The sequence below is a fragment of the Xenopus laevis genome, chromosome 9_10L (assembly GCF_017654675.1).
Source record: "Xenopus laevis strain J_2021 chromosome 9_10L, Xenopus_laevis_v10.1, whole genome shotgun sequence".
In the NCBI taxonomy this organism is placed as follows: Eukaryota; Metazoa; Chordata; class Amphibia; order Anura; family Pipidae; genus Xenopus; species Xenopus laevis.
In genome coordinates, this window is record NC_054387.1 from 133,723,971 (window position 1) to 133,740,700 (window position 16,730).

The following is a 16,730-nucleotide window of genomic DNA, read 5'->3' on the forward strand; positions in this document are numbered from 1 at the left end:
CCCTGCTGTCCGGGCCCCCCTATTCCCCCATGGGAAGTTGGGTCTGCTTCCTTTATAGTTACGCCAGTGACCAGTCCCCCCATGTTAAAAAAACATTGGTGGCCAGAGCCCCACATGCTAAAAAAAATTGTGGCCAGCTCCCAAGTTTTTTTAAAAAGCTATTGGTGGCCATGGTCCCCCCTACAAGAAAAAAATGGTGAGCAGGTTTTTGATGTCCTGCTTAAACTATGGCTTGAGGGGGCCTGGCTAATCCTGGAAGTGCAGCACACAATGGCCCTGACACAACTGTCCCCCCTTCCCTGATGGTGGCCCTGGAGTAACATCAGCTGTTTCTATTGGGATCTATTTGACTGAAAAATGAATATATGAGTGGCGTCCACATGGACACTCTGCCAGCAGTGAAGGGACATGACTTGAGTTTAATTATAGAAGTCACGTAGTCCTCCATTGCGAACATATTTCTTGTGAATGTAAATCGAGATCTCTCCTACTATGAAGAAGCTTTGGCCAGCAGCGGAATGGAACTGGTTATTATAGAGTTCTGAGTCTTCTAGTCATGGGGATAAATAAAATTAAGTTAAGACACAATGATACTTGAACGTCTCGTCCTCACTGTAGACTTTCAAGAACCCGTGGTGGCAACATCACTAGGTAATGGTATAGATCATCAACCTGTTTGCTACCTGGGATAAATCTATCTTCATCTGACCATGGAGTTGATATGAGGTTCTCGCAACTTTCAAGTGCAAATGGACAAGGAGCCATATAGAACTTGGGTGAGAGGTATATTGGATCACATGCTTTTGCTCATTGGAGACTTTATTTACGAATGAATGGATATGAGTCTCTCCTACATGAACTTTCCAGCAGTGGGAATGACTGGTTATTATAGAGTCACATGTTTACTATTGCGGATCTATTTATTGAATGATTATGAGTCTCTCCTACATGAATTTCAGCAGTGGGAATGACTGGTTATTATAGAGCCACATGTTTCTATTGGGATCTATTTACTGAATGATATGAGTCTCTCCTACATGAACTTTCCATCATATTGCCAATCTTTACCTGTGCCAGCAGCAGCCATACTACCCCCTGTACCTGTGCCATGCTGGGCCAAATTTGAAAGATCCAATTGACGGTAAAGTGTCAGTAACAAAATGAGAATGCTATACGTATGCAATTTGTACTACTATATATATTATAGAAAAGCTTTCTAGATTCTGAAACCAAAATATTGGTACTGGATTAGTGCGATTCCTTTGCCTCCTTGCCCCCCCCCTGGAAAATTTTCTGCAGACATCCATGCTCACCCACCAATACTTTCTGGTTTCCCCCATTTTAAAGTAAAGCCATTTGCTATTCCCATTTTGGTATTTCCTTTTAAAGGAGACATATTGTGTAAAAAATAAGAATGTACCAGTGCATTATACTCATTTAGATAAAGAAGAATTGTGCTTAAAAAAGTAGTGTTTCAGGTTGATTTATTGAATATTTCTGCAAAACCCCTAATAATCCCTCCCTTCTCTTCCACTTGCTGCTCCCTGAATTCCCAGGCTGTGCACTCAGCTCACTGCACTGTAGGACAGGAACCAATCAGCAGCTAGCAGGACCTGATAGGGAACTGAAGCCTGTCTGTGCTTGTGTGACTGCAGGGCTGTGATTGGCTGTCCCCCTCCTACTGTGCTTCTGGCAGGGACCGTTAGGACACGCCCACCCCTCATGTGAAACACAGACAGGGACCAGAGAACATCTATAGGGAGCTCCAATAAAGGGGCTATTTTTAAAGATAATATTAATGTTTAGCCCCATGTAAAAGCAACACCATATATTACTTATAATTGCCTACAAAATTAGGGTTTTTTCATTTATCCTATATGCTCTAGGGATGCACCGAATCCACTATTTTGGATTTGTCTGAACCCCCCGAATCCTTTGCAAAAGATTTGGCCGAATACCGAACCAAATCCTAATTTACATATGCAAATTAGGGGTAGGAAGGGGAGGCAATTATGGTAAGTTTGTTTCATGGTTATGGAAAGGGAAATGTTCCAAAGGTAAATACAAGTTATTTATAGTTGCCCCGAATATTGTGAGCAACAGAGATGGGATGATTGCAATATTCACTATTAGTAATGGCAGAGCAGATATCATATCACATAAAGTCCATGGGTTTCATTTATATTTAATGATGGGTGAATTTGTCCCGTTTCGCTTCGCAGAAAAAATTTGCGAATTTCCCATGATATTCAGGAAACGGCGAAAAATAAGCAAAACTGGACTTTTGACACCGGCAAATTTTTGCGGGTGTTTTGCAAATTAATTTTCCGGCTGCGAAATGCAGAAATTCGCCGCAAATTCATGGCTAGCAAATAAATTCACCCGTCACTATTTATATTCAGTTACAATATTACAGATATTCACCATTTCTCACCACTGAGAAATAGTTCAATGGTTTTGGCTTTATAAAAGCTTGAGGTAGGATTGCACTTGAACAGAGTAGGCCCACCTTAAAGGAGACAATTTGTGTAAAAAATAAGAACGTACCAGTGTATTATACTCATTTAGATACAGAAGAATTGTGCTTAAAAAAGTAGTGTTTCAGGCTGATTTATTGAATATTTCTGCAAAACCCCTAATAATCCCTCCCTTCTCTTCCACTTGCTGCTTCCTGAATTCCCAGGCTGTGCACTCAGCTCACTGCACTGTAGGACAGGAACCAATCAGCAGCTAGCAGGACCTGATAGGGAACTGAAGCCTGTCTGTGCTTGTGTGACTGCAGGGCTGTGATTGGCTGTCCCCCTCCTACTGTGCTTCTGGCAGGGACACGCCCACCCCTCATGTGAAACACAGACAGGGACCAGAGAACATCTATAGGGAGCTCCAATAAAGGGGCTATTTTTAAAGATAATATTAATGTTTAGCACCATGTAAAAGCAACACCATATATTACTTATAATTGCCTACAAAATTAGGGTTTTTTCATTTATCCTATATGTCTCCTTCAAGCATTACACCTATTACTCCTGGGCACAGGGCAAAGTTAGGGTTGCCACCAGGCCAAGGCCAGGGCCAGTATTACAAATGTAGCTGCCGGTAAATTTGTGATCACCATTCTAACTGCTCCTGGCCTGCCTCTGATACACCCTCAGCCCACCCCTTTCTTCCCTCTATAGCTAAATTACTTACCGATTCCATGCTTCATGACTTAGGTCTGCCCCTCGACATCATGACCACGCCCCAGTGACATCATGATCCCACAAGTGATGTCACGACCCTGCCCATTTATAGAATGATCCTCCACCTCATGGACCCGCCCCCATCCCTGGCTGGTAAAGATTTTTCAAAAAGGTGGCAACCGTAGACAGAGTGGTCAAAACAAGGACTGGCCTGTCCAGTGGGATAAGTATAGAGGAAGCAGAACCCACTTCCTCTATAGTCACAGGGTGGCCTTGACTGTAGGGTGTGCTTCCTCTATAGCTTTAAAGGATAACTAAACCCATTCCAGAAAAAAACCTCCCCTTACCCTGGGTAGACCCCTTCCCTCCCAGCCTCATTGGGAGTTTACAGTTTATGAGGTAAGGTAAGAATCTTGCTTCAGGTGGCACAGGCATTCCCCCAGAAGTTACCAGGGTGGCAAAAAGCCGCTCCTTGTACATTTAAGAGGCAATTTTCTTATTATTAAACTGTGCTAGTGATGCCCCCCTGGACCCCTTGCTTCCAATCTAAAGGTAAGTGTAAGGGGCAAGAGAGAAAGGCATTGTGAACTTCACCTCAGGCAGAGGCCTTTAAAGGAGACATATAGGATAAATGAAAAAAAAACTAATTTTGTAGGCAATTATAAGTAATATATGGTGTTGCTTTTACATGGGGCTAAACATTAATATTATTTTTAAAAATAACCCCTTTATTGGAGCTCCCTATAGATGTTCTCTGGTCCCTGTCTGTGTTTCAAATGAGGGGTGGGCGTGTCCTAACGGTCCCTGCCAGAAGCACAGTAGGAGGGGGACAGCCAATCACAGCCCTGCAGTCACACAAGCACAGACAGGCTTCAGTTCCCTATCAGGTCCTGCTAGCTGCTGATTGGTTCCTGTCCTACAGTGCAGTGAGCTGAGTGCACAGCCTGGGAATTCAGGGAGCAGCAAGTGGAAGAGAAGGGAGTAGTGATGGGCGAATCTGTCGCGTTTCACCGAATAATTCGCGAATTTCCAGCGAAATTCGCGAAACGGTGAAAAATTCGCGAAACGAGACGCGCGGCCGATTTCGTCGCGTGTTAAAATATTTTGTCGCGGACGCAAATAAGTGTTTTAACGCGCGACGTTATTTTTGACGTGCAGTGCAATTTGATGAAACCCATCTTCTATGGTTGTTTTGTTTGTATAACCTTTTTTCACCTTTGGGGCTACAGATAAAAAATTTCCCCTTAGTTTCAAGCTTTGTAGTCTGTGATGATAAATGAATATGGTATGTTTTGCTTTGTGTCTGAATGTGCTGAATTGGATTGGACTCAATGGGAAGACCAATACACATGCGTGTTTCACTTATTATACTGCTACACACATGCCCTGCATTGTTAGAGGACTCCTATCTTGAAAAAAATGGCTCCCATTTTGCAAGTTTCTTAAACTTTTAACGTTTGTGGATTTTTTTACATTACCTCTGGTCAACTGGTAATGGTATCTACTACTACTCTATATCACTGTTTAACCAAAAAGTACCATCTGTACTTTATATATCTAATAGTAGATTACTAACACAAGTACAACTAATAAATCTGAGCAGATAGTATCTGGATGCTTTGTATCGCAGATAAAAATGAATAAACCATATGTTTATGTGAATCAACCTTATATTTACATCATGTAATTGTAATGATTCTGAAATACTATGTAATGTAATTTTAATGACTCCGATTAAGAATAATCATCGTTGTGTTATTAGAATCCAAACAATTTCAAGTACCATGTGAGTATTAGTTTAGTTAAATGAAAAATGAACTCAAAATATAGAGATATGAAAAAACTTTTTTAATTTACAAAATAGCACAACGGTGCTGCATCAAAAATAAATTACAGTGGAGGAGGAGGAGGAGGAGCAATTACCCTCTGCAGGGACTCCACTATATCCCTGACCTCTCCCAGATCCTGGCGCATGGCATTGACCTGGTGGACCAGGGTGACCAGGAGCTCAGTCTGGTCATAGTAGGCATGTTTGGTTTGTGTGCCTACACTGAGCCCCTGGTCCGGTGGTGCTGCCCGGTGAGGTGGTGGTGCCGCCTGGTCCGGTGGTGGAGGCGGTGCTGCCTCGTCAGGTGGAGGTGGTGCTGCCTCATCAGGTGATGGCGGTGCTGCCTGGTCAGGTGGTGGTGGTGGGACATTATCCCCATCATCATCGGGATCATCCTGGATCCACTCAGCTGGCAATGAATAAATTTCAGTTTGAGTAACACAGCAATTGCATTTGTACAGTATGAATTATACAGGATAAGGTGTCATGTTGTAACTACAGGAAAATTAACTTTATTGTAGTTAAGAAGGGAAACCTATTTATTCCGTTTAAATAAATCTACCTTTATGTGAAGTAAAATTCTTATTAGCCTTGTCACAGGCCTAAACAAATACACATTTGCTCCAAAATACCAAAATAAATAGGAATCAAGTGCAGGGCAAGATTTACATAGTAGGCACCCCTAGGCCCACTGCCATTCGTCGCCCCTGTCCCCTCCCCTTTATACGGGCAAATTTTTATCATCTGGACAGGAGCAATGGGGATTGCTGTGTAACGCTATTTTGGTTACTGTCCCTTTAAATAATAGCTTCCTTGGCAATTCAGGGGCCCTGAGTCCCTTTTGCAAGTCGAAAAGTACTGGGAACTAGGAATCACAGCGCAGTGCCTCCACCTAGGGAGCACTGAGGAACTTACCTCAGAGGAATCCCCTAGGAAATAATAAACACACACTTTGCGGATAACAATATTTAACTTTATATAAACTGTAAAGTAGTAACTAATACACAAGTCACGCCTGTATGGGAATATAAGGGACACCACCTAAATCCCTATTAGGTTTTAACTATCTGTTCAAACACAGTTCTTATAGTATCACAGTCCCACTTGTCTGGAAGGGTTAAAAGCACACAGTTCAAATTGCAATGTCCCTTTCCCCAGAGCTCTTATTCCCCTGGTAGCGCTACCTTTCCCCAGAGTACCTTTTCCCTTGGAAAATAGCAGCTTCCCACGTAGCAGGCAAAATTACACAGGGCCTGTCTTCCTGTGGCAAATCCTCTCTTCAAGGGATTTACTCAGCGCTTTCTCTCAGAGGCAGATCACATTGGAATCACAAATAACTCTTCTCCAGAATCACTCTCACCAATGGCACTTTCCTCCTCTGAAGCTTTAGCAGCGTGGCAGGGTCAGACAGCCTCTTTCTGCACTCCTGCACACCTCACAGATCCAGCAGGGCCTACACACACAGCTTCACAGTCGGGCACACCCTCTCCTCCCAGGATGCACTGCGGTCTCCAGCCAATCAGGTCGCTCTCCAGCCTGTTACTGGGCTGAATGATGTCACAGACAGAAAAGCAGGGGAAGGATTTCTCTTCTCCCCTACATTCTCCCCTTGGACAAATCGGGCAACGTCCTCGCTTGCCGTATGCCCTGGCATGCCTGGACAGCAAAACAGTCAAAAATGTCTTTATCACTATTGTTACCTGGGACCCTAACATTGGCCTTACCTGGAGACCTGCGCTTACCCAGACCCAGTACATTAGATCTATCAGGGGGTATCAAAGGTTTCAGGGGCCACCTTCATGCCAATAGGGTTCTCCACAGTAGTCTTCTCTCGACTCAACACCCTATCCTCTTCAGGGGAGTCACTCTCACAGACAGAAGGCTCATAATAAGACTTCTGTATGTAGGAATTTTTGTAAGTCTTACAACTTCGGGCCTGATGACCCATCACTTGGCACTTGTAACATCTCCCATGGAATCTTCTACGCCTACGGCGTACTTTACACTGTGCAGATTGGGTTTCACCTTCATCAGGAACTGGACAGTTTGGCTGGATGTGGCCAAGCTTGCCACACCGGTAACACTTAGGAACTTTCTTAGCCTCAGCTGGGGTGGTCTGGCTCTCTCAGACAGTTGAGCTTTTAACTCCTCCAACTCTTTGCGAAGCTTCTTGTTTTCCTCCAACAGTTTAGCATCAGCAGTGGATTTCTCTGTATGCCCTGAAGTGGGACTTCGTCTGACCCTCACATAGGCATCCGCCTCTTCTCGCCGCACTCTCTCCATCAGAGCAATGTACCCAGGGGGTAGCTTATCCTGGTAGTGTGCTCTAATTGTCATGGCAACAGGGTCACTATTCAGGGTCCCTCTCTTCAATTGGCGAATTCTCAGAGGATCCATTTCACTGTCTGTAATTGCACCACGGCTCACTAGCAGTCTCAGGCCTTGTTCTAGCCGCACAAGATAAACAGACAAATCTTCCTTCTCTTTCTGAAAGGTAGAGTGGAAGCGATGAAGCATCTCTGTAGCACTCTCTACAGGGCCAAACGTCACCTCCAGGACTTCAATCAGATCACCCGAAGTAGCATCGGGGTGACCGACCATATAGGACTTAACAACATCCACGGCAGGACTACGGAGACTCTCAAGGATTTTCCTTCTCATAGTCATCTCGGGGCCAGTCCAATCTCTCACGGACACAACAGTGGAGTCTCTCCAGCTCTCAAAGGACTCTTCACCAGTAGGTACAGGATCTGTCCCGGAAAACACTTTAAGTCTCTTAAAATTACCATTCCAGGCCAGCTGTGTCAGTTGGTCAGTCAGTTGTCCCAGCGCGCTCACAATCTCTGGGGTATCCAGCCGGCCACCAGAACTATGGCGACTCCCCTTGGAGACCACGCTCTCACAGGATGGACATCTCTTTATGTGACTCTTTTCAGCTGGCGAATCAAACAACGTCTTGTTCAGTTGCACACTCTCCGGTGCCTTCACTGCATACTGGGTAGTAAGGGCATCACCCTGGGAAGTTAACTCATCTGCGTCATCAGACATATCAGGCAGAACAATCTTCCAGGGCCCTTCACTTTCAGCATCAATATCCGGGGGAACACGGTCACGATCTATCTCTCTGGGGCTGTCTATAAGAACATTCAACAGGACCCCGGCAGAATCCCGCCGTGCCGCAGCCACCCTTGGGCGGTAAAAAATCTGTTCCCCATCCAGAACTTGATAAATAAATTCTTCCTTCACTCTGGGCACCATGGGCCCAACAGCGGCAACCTTTCGGGGGTTAAGTCCCAATGCAGTACACCATTGGCGAACACTTTGTGGAGTTTCAAAGGCAGACATATTTTCATCAAACATCCCCAGCTTCCCAGTCGACATCTCAGCAGTGCCTCCAATGTAACGCTATTTTGGTTACTGTCCCTTTAAATAATAGCTTCCTTGGCAATTCAGGGGCCCTGAGTCCCTTTTGCAAGTCGAAAAGTACTGGGAACTAGGAATCACAGCGCAGTGCCTCCACCTAGGGAGCACTGAGGAACTTACCTCAGAGGAATCCCCTAGGAAATAATAAACACACACTTTGCGGATAACAATATTTAACTTTATATAAACTGTAAAGTAGTAACTAATACACAAGTCACGCCTGTATGGGAATATAAGGGACACCACCTAAATCCCTATTAGGTTTTAACTATCTGTTCAAACACAGTTCTTATAGTATCACAGTCCCACTTGTCTGGAAGGGTTAAAAGCACACAGTTCAAATTGCAATGTCCCTTTCCCCAGAGCTCTTATTCCCCCGGTAGCGCTACCTTTCCCCAGAGTACCTTTTCCCTTGGAAAATAGCAGCTTCCCACGTAGCAGGCAAAATTACACAAGGCCTGTCTTCCTGTGGCAAATCCTCTCTTCAAGGGATTTACTCAGCGCTTTCTCTCAGAGGCAGATCACATTGGAATCACAAATAACTCTTCTCCAGAATCACTCTCACCAATGGCACTTTCCTCCTCTGAAGCTTTAGCAGCGTGGCAGGGTCAGACAGCCTCTTTCTGCACTCCTGCACACCTCACAGATCCAGCAGGGCCTACACACACAGCTTCACAGTCGGGCACACCCTCTCCTCCCAGGATGCACTGCGGTCTCCAGCCAATCAGGTCGCTCTCCAGCCTGTTACTGGGCTGAATGATGTCACAGACAGAAAAGCAGGGGAAGGATTTCTCTTCTCCCCTACAGCTGCATGGGAAACTATTGTATCTCCTGTGCATCCCCAGTGTTTCTGAACCAATGTAGGTGTGGTTGGACAGCTGCCGCCCCCTAAAATCCTCCAGCCCTAGGCCCGGGCCTTGGTGGCCTTTCCACAGATCCGAGCCTGATCAAGTGGCTTTATTGTAGTTAAGAAGGGAAACCTATTTATTCCGTTTAAATAAATCTTCCTTTATGTGAAGTAAAATTCTTATTAGCCTTGTCACAGGCCTAAACAAATACACATTTGCTCCAAAATACCAAAATAAATAGGAATCAAGTGGCTTCATTGAAGTTAAGAAGGGAAACCCATGTATTCCATTTAAATAAATCTATTATAATCTGTTTAAATAATCTCCATTTGACAGCTCATTTACTTGTTATCTAACTTGTCTGCAATTATGCCAGTCAGTCAAAGTCAACTGTTCCAATCCTAATTACAGTATTCACTTAAATACATTTTTGCTGTAAAATAGCAAATCATTATAAGATGTTTTCTTTTTAAATAACTCTACCTTCAACCTCCACGCGCAGCTCTTCCACAAATGCGCTGTGGCGCCTTTTGAGATCACTCCAGATCCTCTGGAGCTGCCTTAGGCTTAAGCGCAAGCGGAATTCCCTCCGCAGTCTGCGCCTCAGCCTCTCCATTATGCTCTGTCGGAGTGCCTGGATGCCTCTCACACCAGGAGGGATATTGTCGTATCCCTCCTGGTGCAGGTACCTGACAAAGTACCGTAGCTGGTCTCTATTCATCATGCCAGGTCCTGCCATTTTCAAAATGCACTCCTACAATTGTAAGCATGGGCGGGGCTATTTATAGTGGCGACGCCCATTTTTGACGCGCGCACGACGCATGCGCAAACACAGTTTTGCTATGACGCGCACCGAATCTCGTCGCGCGGCGCCGAATCTCGTCGCGACGGCGCCGAAATTGTTAAATTGACTACTGTAACATACAAATACATTGATTTTTTTAAATAAATTATATTAAGTCACACTATATTTGGTAATTAGGCACTATTAGAAGTAACATTATTCCCCTAGCAATCTTGCATTGATTTAAATAAGAGACTGGAATATGAATATGAGAGGCCTAAATGGAAAAAAGTAGCAATGACTAACTACATTTGTAGCCTGACATAGTATTTGCTTTTTAGTTGGGGTCAACTCATTGACCCACATTTAAAAGCTGCAAAGAGTCAGAACTTAGAAGAAAAAGGCAAATAATTAAAACCAAATTAAAAGTTGCTTAGAATTTGCCATACTATTGCATACTAAAAGTTACCTTAAAGGTGAACCACCCCTTTAAGGGCTTTGCACTGGATCTATGAATACGTTGTGTAAAGTGTTTGGAAACAAAGGATGGCGTGTGTTCTCTTTGAAGGTTATGGACAGCAAACTGGGACAAGACTGCTTGTGAAGTTGAAAGTTGCAAAATAGCAGATGCAGCTGAAAGTGGGATTTAAGATGGACATCATCTAGGAATGAAATTCCTCTTTCCATTAAGCAAACTGTGTTGTCTCGTTTATTTAACTCAAGGACAAAAGCATTCATAGAGGACAAATTCCATCTAAATTATTACTTACAGCATGAATTTAAGTAGAGTTTATGGCTATGTTTGCGTCACCCAGGGTTGCCAGGTTGGTTGGTTTCCAGTCAAATTTACTGGGCGGATGGTTGGGGCCTGTTTGGGCCTCTGTGTAATTTGAATGCCAGGGCCTATTTTGACTCCCAGACCAGACATGGCTTTGGGGCTACCATTAAAACATTTCCCTTTCTTTTAAGCTTTGTACACAGTGAAAAATGTATATATGCCATGTTTTGCTTTGAAATCAATGGGAAGAGCAATTCGGAATTTCGCACCTATGTTTCACTCAGTTACTGCTACACACACATGCCCTCCCTGTATACATTTTTAGAGCACTCCTATCATTTCAAATGAAAGAATAATGACTGAGGCACAGGACTTTTGGCCGCAGTCGTTTCAGGGGTAATAATAGTGTGAATACATTTGACAACCAAGCAGCAAGCATTGTTGTAATCAATTGTACTAGAGCCAGAAGAATTAAATGAGGCAGGCCTCAACCCGAAGAAATTAGCCCACTAAGCAGCAAAAATAGAAGCAACATAATTAGAAGCCATGTTAGGCCTCAACATCCAGAAGAAATTAGCCAACAATGTGGCAGTATTCGAAGGAACATTTTTAGAAGCCATGTTAGGCCTCAACCCAAAGAAATTAGCCAACAATGTGGCAGTGTTCGAAGAAACATATTTAGAAGCCATGATAGGCCTCAACCACCAGAAGAAATTAGCCAACAATGTGGCAGTGTTCGAAGAAACATATTTAGAAGCCATGTTAGGCCTCAACCACCAAAAGAAATTAGCCAACAATGTGGCAGTATTCGAAGAAACATTTTTAGAAACCATGTTAGGCCTCAACCACCAGAAGAAATTAGCCAACAATGTGGTAGTATTCGAAGGAACATTTTTAGAAGCCATGTTAGGCCTCAACCCAAAGAAATTAGCCAACAATGTGGCAGTGTTCGAAGAAACATATTTAGAAGCCATGTTAGGCCTCAACCACCAAAAGAAATTAGCCAACAATGTGGCAGTATTCGAAGAAACATTTTTAGAAACCATGTTAGGCCTCAACCACCAGAAGAAATTAGCCAACAATGTGGCAGTGTTCGAAGGAACATTTTTAGAAACCATGTTAGGCCTCAACCCAAAGAAATTAGCCAACAATGTGGCAGTGTTCGAATAAACATATTTAGAAGCCATGTTAGGCCTCAACCACCAAAAGAAATTAGCCAACAATGTGGCAGTATTCGAAGAAACATTTTTAGAAGCCATGTTAGGCCTCAACCCAAAGAAATTAGCCAACAATGTGGCAGTGTTCGAAGAAACATATTTAGAAGCCATGTTAGGCCTCAACCACCAAAAGAAATTAGCCAACAATGTGGCAGTATTCGAAGAAACATATTTAGAAGCCATGTTAGGCCTCAACCACCAGAAGAAATTAGCCAACAATGTGGCAGTATTCGAAGAAACATTTTTAGAAACCATGTTAGGCCTCAACCACCAGAAGAAATTAGCCAACAATGTGGCAGTGTTCGAAGAAACATTTTTAGAAGCCATGTTAGGCCTCAACCACCAAAAGAAATTAGCCAACAATGTGGCAGTATTCGAAGAAACATTTTTAGAAGCCATGTTAGGCCTCAACCCAAAGAAATTAGCCAACAATGTGGCAGTGTTCGAAGAAACATATTTAGAAGCCATGTTAGGCCTCAACCACCAAAAGAAATTAGCCAACAATGTGGCAGTATTCGAAGAAACATTTTTAGAAACCATGTTAGGCCTCAACCACCAGAAGAAATTAGCCAACAATGTGGCAGTGTTCGAAGGAACATTTTTAGAAACCATGTTAGGCCTCAACCCAAAGAAATTAGCCAACAATGTGGCAGTGTTCGAATAAACATATTTAGAAGCCATGTTAGGCCTCAACCACCAAAAGAAATTAGCCAACAATGTGGCAGTATTCGAAGAAACATTTTTAGAAGCCATGTTAGGCCTCAACCCAAAGAAATTAGCCAACAATGTGGCAGTGTTCGAAGAAACATATTTAGAAGCCATGTTAGGCCTCAACCACCAAAAGAAATTAGCCAACAATGTGGCAGTATTCGAAGAAACATATTTAGAAGCCATGTTAGGCCTCAACCACCAGAAGAAATTAGCCAACAATGTGGCAGTATTCGAAGAAACATTTTTAGAAACCATGTTAGGCCTCAACCACCAGAAGAAATTAGCCAACAATGTGGCAGTGTTCGAAGAAACATTTTTAGAAGCCATGTTAGGCCTCAACCACCAAAAGAAATTAGCCAACAATGTGGCAGTATTCGAAGAAACATTTTTAGAGGCCATGTTAGGCCTCAACCACCAGAAGAAATTAGCCAACTTAGCGGCAAAATTATAAGCAACCTATTTAGAAACCATGTTAGGCCTCAACTACAAAAAAAAATTGCCGACAATGCAGCAGTAGTGTCAGCAACAGCAGTAGGAGCCTTGATAGACACCCACCAGACTTTTGCCAAATAATGAGGCATTAGTAGCAACAGCAGCAGCAGCAACAGTCATGTTGTAACTTTTAATCAACTCTATATTAGAGCCAGAAGAATTAAATGAGGCAGGCCTCAAACAGAGAAGACTTTGGCCAAATAACGAGGCATTAGTAGCAACAGCAGCGGCAGTCATGTTGTAACTTTTAATCAACTCTATATTAGAGCCAGAAGAATTAAATGAGGCAGGCCCCAAACAGAAGACTTTTGCCAAATAATGAGGCATTAGTAGCAACAGCAGCGGCAGCAACAGTCATGTTGTAACTTTAAATCAACTCTATATTAGAGCCAGAAGAATTAAATGAGGCAGGCCTCAAACAGAAGACTTTTGCCAAATAATGAGGCATTAGTAGCAACAGCAGTGGTAACAACAGTCATGTTGTAACTTTTAATCAACTCTATATTAGAGCCAGAAGAATTAAATGAGGCAGGCCTCAAACAGAAGACTTTTGCCAAATAATGAGGCATTAGTAGCAACAGCAGTGGTAACAACAGTCATGTTGTAACTTTTAATCAACTCTATATTAGAGCCAGAAGAATTAAATGAGGCAGGCCTCAAACAGAAGACTTTTGCCAAATAATGAGGCATTAGTAGCAACAGCAGTGGCAGTCATGTTGTAACTTTTAATCAACTCTATATTAGAGCCAGAAGATTTAAATGAGGCAGGCCTCAAACAGAAGACTTTTGCCAAATAACGAGGCATTAGTAGCAACAGCAGCGGCAGCAACAGTCATGTTGTAACTTTAAATCAACTCTATATTAGAGCCAGAAGAATTAAATGAGGCAGGCCTCAAACAGAGAAGACTTTGGCCAAATAATGAGGCATTAGTAGCAACAGCAGCGGCAGCAACAGTCATGTTGTAACTTTTAATCAACTCTATATTAGAGCCAGAAGAATTAAATGAGGCAGGCCTCAAACAGAGAAGACTTTGGCCAAATAACGAGGCATTAGTAGCAACAGCAGCGGCAGTCATGTTGTAACTTTTAATCAACTCTATATTAGAGCCAGAAGAATTAAATGAGGCAGGCCCCAAACAGAAGACTTTTGCCAAATAATGAGGCATTAGTAGCAACAGCAGCGGCAGCAACAGTCATGTTGTAACTTTTAATCAACTCTATATTAGAGCCAGAAGAATTAAATGAGGCAGGCCCCAAACAGAAGACTTTTGCCAAATAATTAGGCATTAGTAGCAACAGCAGCGGCAGCAACAGTCATGTTGTAACTTTAAATCAACTCTATATTAGAGCCAGAAGAATTAAATGAGGCAGGCCTCAAACAGAAGACTTTTGCCAAATAATGAGGCATTAGTAGCAACAGCAGTGGTAACAACAGTCATGTTGTAACTTTTAATCAACTCTATATTAGAGCCAGAAGAATTAAATGAGGCAGGCCTCAAACAGAAGACTTTTGCCAAATAATGAGGCATTAGTAGCAACAGCAGCGGCAGTCATGTTGTAACTTTTAATCAACTCTATATTAGAGCCAGAAGATTTAAATGAGGCAGGCCTCAAACAGAGAAGACTTTGGCCAAATAATGAGGCATTAGTAGCAACAGCAGCGGCAGCAACAGTCATGTTGTAACTTTTAATTAACTCTATATTAGAGCCAGAAGAATTAAATGAGGCAGGCCTCAAACAGAAGACATTAGCCGCAAAATTGTAAGAAAAATATTTAGAAGCCATGTAAGGCCTCAACCAGAAGAAATTAGCCAACTTAGAGGCAAAATTATAAGCAACATATTTAGAAGCCATGTTAGGCCTCAACCAGAAGAAATTAGCCAACTTAGTGGCAAAATTATAAGCAACATATTTAGAAGCCATGTTAGGCCTCAACCACCAGAAGAAATTAGCCAACTTAGCGGCAAAATTATAAGCAACATATTTAGAAGCCACGTTAGGCCTCAACCAGAAGAAATTAGCCAACAATGTGGCAGTATTCGAAGAAACATATTTAGAGGCCATGTTAGGCCTCAACTACTAAAAAAATTTGCAGACAATGCAGCACAGTAGTATCTACGATAGCAGTAGGAGCTTTGATAGGCCCCCACCATAAAAAAATTTGCCGACAATGCAGCACAGCAGCAGTACTACTAGGGCTAGTAGCAGGCTACAGCAGCAGCAGGAGCAAGGGCAGCAGGTGCAGACAGATGGGGAATGGGCAATACTACTGAGGAGGAGAGTATGGGCAGCAATGGAGAGAGGAGGCTAAATCTGTGGAGGAGAAGGAGGAGAGGAGGCTAGTCTCTGCTGTCTGCAATGGGCACTTGGATATCCCCGCTTATCAATGCCTCATTCATTTTAATGAACGTCAGCTTATCCACGCTGCCAGTGGATAGCCGTGTCTGCTTCTCAGTGACCACCCCACCTGCGGCACTGAAGACACGCTCTGACAGGACACTGGCAGGGGGGCAAGCCAGCACCTCCAGAGCGTAATGTGCCAGTTCTGGCCACTGGTCGAGCCTCGAGACCCAATAATGCATGGGGTCATCGTCAGGGCGAATGGCATCCTGCACGCTGACTGACCCCATGTAGTCAGCCACCATATGCTCCACCCGCTGCTGGTGGTGGCTTTGGGTGCTGACTGGGCCTGCTGCTGGCCGTTGAGGCTCGAAAAAGCTCTTCCACACACCCATGAGATCTCCGCCCTTGCTGCTGCTAGGCCCCCGTCTCTGCTGGGTGTGTGGAGTAGTGGAGGCCTGAGAAGTGTCAGACTAGGGGAAGGCCTCCACTAATTTTGAGCACAGAGCCTTCCTCAATTGACCCATCCTCCTCTCTCTCTGGCTGGGTACAAGGAACTCCCCCACCTTTCCCTTGTACCGTGGGTCAAGCAAAGTAGCCACCCAATAAACCTCCCGGTCTTTGATAGAACAGACCCGGGGATCGCTTCTGAGGCAAGTCTGCATATGGGCAGCCATGTAAAAGAGGTGCCCCCGACCAACCTCTTCTTGACTGCCCTCCAGATGCAGCAGGTCATCTGGCTCGACCTGCCCCTGCTCTGTACCCTCTCAGCCGCGGACAATAGCTGGGGTGGTTGGGTGGCATGTGCCCTGCTCCCCATGCTGCGCAGGCACCCAGTCCTCCTCTCCCTCATCCTCCTCATCGGGCACCATTTCCTCCTCAGCCCCCTCTGCCTGCCTACGGGGCCTACTCTCCTCCTCCTCCTCCTCAGGCACGTCACCCTCCTCTAGCAGCCCATCCAACGTGCGCTTGAGGAGGAACACCAGGGGTATCACATCACTAAGACACGCATTGTCCCTGCTAACAAAGCGTGTCGCCTGCTCAAAGGGGGCAAGTACTTGGCAGAGCTGCCTCATTTGCTGCCACTGCTCTGCACTAAAGTACCCCAAATCTGCCCACTGTGCTCCAGC